Source organism: Anabrus simplex, chromosome 5 (genome assembly GCF_040414725.1).
Source record: "Anabrus simplex isolate iqAnaSimp1 chromosome 5, ASM4041472v1, whole genome shotgun sequence".
Taxonomy (NCBI): Eukaryota; Metazoa; Arthropoda; class Insecta; order Orthoptera; family Tettigoniidae; genus Anabrus; species Anabrus simplex.
Window position 1 is genome coordinate 283,166,764 of NC_090269.1, and position 3,650 is coordinate 283,170,413.

The window sequence follows — 3,650 nt, forward strand, 5'->3', positions numbered from 1 at the left end:
TGTAGGGAATGAAATTCTAAGTAGACTTGGTGGACTCCATTTATAATGCAGCTACCTGCTCCCCTGTTAAGCTCTCATAATTGCGGTACCGGGCGAGTTGGCCGTGCGGTTAGGGGCGCGCAGCTGTGAGCTTGCATGCGGGAGATAGTTGGTTCGAAATCCACTGTCGGCAACCCTGAAGATCGTTTTCCCGTGGTTTCCAGTTTTCACAGGAGACAAATGCTGGAGCTGTAGCTTAAGGTCACGGCCACTTCCTTCCCACTTCTAACCATTTCCTATCCCATCGTCGCCGTAAGACTTATATATGTCTGTGTGACGTAAAGAAAAGTGTAAAATAAATAACTATAAGGAATGTCGCAAATAAATAAATATTTACCCCATTGACGTATTTCAGCTAATTCATTGTTAAATCGCATGTGAATTTGTTTATATTCCAATAAATGTAACGCTCCTTCCTCAGCTGCTCGAATGCCTAGTGCCTCACGTTTCATGTCCATGCTCTTTCTACGGTATAGTGAAGTCAATGAAGTTGGTCATCATCATCATCATCATCGACTCTGAAGCCAATAAATAAATAAATAAATAAATAAATAAATAAATAAATAAATAAATAAATAAATAAATAAATAAATAAATAAATAAATAACGTTCAGTAATTGTATTATAATAGTTTATTTAATTAATTAATTTATATATTTATTAATTTATCTGTCTATCTACCTACCCAACCTGACCCAAAATTGATTTGCCAGAGCGATACACAATAACAAATAATTTATACTGCATTTGTTTTACGAAATAATACATGAGCTCGTAATAATAATAATAATAATAATAATAATAATAATAATAATAATCGTCCGCCTCTGTGGTGTAGTGGTTAGTGTGATTAGCTGCCACCCCCGGAGGCCCGGGTTCGATTCCCGGCTCTGCCACGAAATTCGAAAAGTGGTACGATGGCTGGAACGGGGTCCACTCAGCCTCGGGAGGTCAACTGAGTAGAGGGGGTTCGATTCCCTCCTCAGCCATGCTGGAAGTGGTTTCCCGTGGTTTCCCGCTTCTCCAGGCAAATGCCGGGATGGTACCTAACTTAAGGCCACGGCCGCTTCCTTCCCTCTTCCTTGTCTATCTCTTCCAATCTTCCTTTCCCCCCACAAGGCCCCTGTTCGTCATAGCAGGTGAGGCCCCCTGGGCGAGGTACTGGTCATCCTCCCCAGTTGTATCCCCCGACCCAGAGTCTGAAGCTCAGGGACACTGCCCTTGAGGTGGTAGAGGTGGGATCCCTCGCTGAGTCCGGGGGAAAAACCGACCCTGGAGGGTAAACAGATTAAGGAGAAGAAAATAATCCCTAAATCAAGGTTACTGGAGATCTAATCATTTTCTTTCACCTATTTTAGGGAGTATCTCTTGAAATGAGGATGACATATTTTTTCTGCGTTCAGTAATAGTTTACTTGGACTGTAAAAATACTTCCTCCGGGCCGGATTTGAACCAGCGACCTATGGATGTCTGATATAGCAAGCCAACTACAGTCCACCGCTCTACCAACTGAGCTACCAGAGGAGAACAAACTGAAAGTATTAAGAGCATGCTGTTGTAGCACTGTGAAACAGCAGGTACCTTTAAAACGCTTGCGTGACTTTCACTAAGCTTTGTTTCTTGGCAAGGTTGAGGGACGTATTCTGTTGGCATTCATTGTATGCAGTAAATGTGTTACAGTAATACACAGTCAAGTAGATAATTTCCAAGTGCCTCTCTTTCCGTAACTCGTTCATCTGTAATCGGTATTTAGATGTTCCCATTGATGCTTTCACGGCCCGTATTTACAGACATGATATAGGCTTTTTGGGCTTATGCCGTGTCAAGAAAATAAGGTGAAATTCTTTACGTTTCGCAGAGAACTTTGCTCCGCGTCGTCAGAAGAAAATCTCGACTGTCCACGAGAAAGGCTTTCTTGCCACGGTATAAGCCCAAAAGCCTATATCAGGTATTTAGATGGTTTGTCGGAAGCTGAAATCCGATCTAAAGAAGTACGGTAGATATACATGGGAAGTCGTATCGTGATTGGCTGCTGGCTCAGCAGCGTTGCTCCACTATTTCCTCATATATTAAAGTTGCAGCATCGTTTATAACTTACCTGAATGTACCCCAGAATACTAGACTATTTCTGCATTGAAACCTATTGAAACCTTAATTCGTAAATTTTGTGGGGAGAGGTAAACCGAATAAGTGAAGGTGAGAATCTTTGGTTACAACAAATACAGTAGAGACAATACGCGACACTCAGCGAGTTATCGAGGGACAGCTATTAGAACTCTCTCTAGCGGATTGACCTTAGAACTACTGATTCTGTCATAAGAGCACGTGTATTTGTGTGTGAAGTTCTTGGTGTTATTTATGCGATTTCAGTGAGTTGACATAATTAAATAGTAGCGTGTGTCATTCCTTTATATCTCCTCTCAACATGAGGGGAAAGGCATGTGCTGTGTTTGGCTGCAGTAACTATGAAATAGAGAAGATTGCGCGGTCTTTCTTCCGTTTCCTCCGTGACAAGAAAATGTAAGTAATATTGTGTTTGCATATATATTATTCCAGTGACAAAGAGATGTTTATACTACTTCATAGTCTTCTAAACTGCTCGACCCATATTTTAACTGGCTTAAAATATAATACGCATATTTTATTGTATAGTGCAGCAGTTAACCTTCAATACCGATGAGTTGTTGTAGGTGTGATCTGTGGGTTTAAGTGTGGCTGGTTGAGTTCCAATTTACCCATTTGGAATGACGTAATGCGTTGTCAAGCACTGAAGAAAATATGGGTGATTTAAGAAATGTACATATTTTGCTGAAACAATATCATCATCATCATCATCTGTTTACCCTCCAGGGTCGACTTCTTCCCTCGGACACAGCGAGGGATCCCACCTCTACCGCCTCAAGGGCAGTGTCCTGGAGCTTCAGACACTTGGTCGGGGATACAACTGGGGAGAATGACCAGTACCTCGCCCAGGCGGCCTCACCTGCTATGCTGAACAGGGGCCTTGTAGGGAGATGGGAAGATTGGAAGGGATAGGCAAGGAATAGGGAAGTTAGGTGCCATCCCGGCATTCGCCTGGAGGAGAAGTGGGAAACCACGGACAACCACTTCCAGGATGGCTGAGGTGGGAATCGAACCCACCTCTACTCAGTTGACCTCCCGAGGCTGAGTGGACCCCGTTCCAGCCCTCATACCACTTTTCAAATTTCGTGGCAGAGCCGGGAATCGAACCCGGGCCTCCGGGGGTGGCAGATAATCACGCTAACCACTACACCACAGAGGCGGACTGACACAATATGATGATTCAAATTTGCTTTACCCTAATGTAATAGCATTATGGCAAGTATTGCTTATAGGGAAAGTTTGAATGTTTTTGAGGCTAAATTTATAGATTTTCTTTCTGTTAGTAGGCTTCAAGTTAAAAGGAAAATTGTCCAGCTCTTAAATGTAAATTCATAGAATCGTGTGTGTAAGGAATGTGCCGATATTTTTGTTGACAAGTGTTATGATGGTACAATGCTTTTAAATGAGAAGAAAGACAAATCTAGTCGTGAACGTTCAGGCAGGAATTATAAAGCTAAAAAAGTAATGCATAAATGAAAGATCAAGCC

The 3,650-nt window shown here is 42.3% G+C and overlaps 1 non-coding gene across 1 annotated transcript; it reads right to left on the reverse strand.

Moving 5' to 3' along the window:
- Positions 1-1,471: 1,471 nt before the first annotated feature.
- Positions 1,472-1,563, reverse strand: TRNAY-GUA (transfer RNA tyrosine (anticodon GUA)). Its single transcript is given in 2 exon segments — positions 1,472-1,507; positions 1,527-1,563. It is a non-coding gene; the product is annotated as a tRNA-Tyr (tRNA).
- Positions 1,564-3,650: the final 2,087 nt, after the last annotated feature.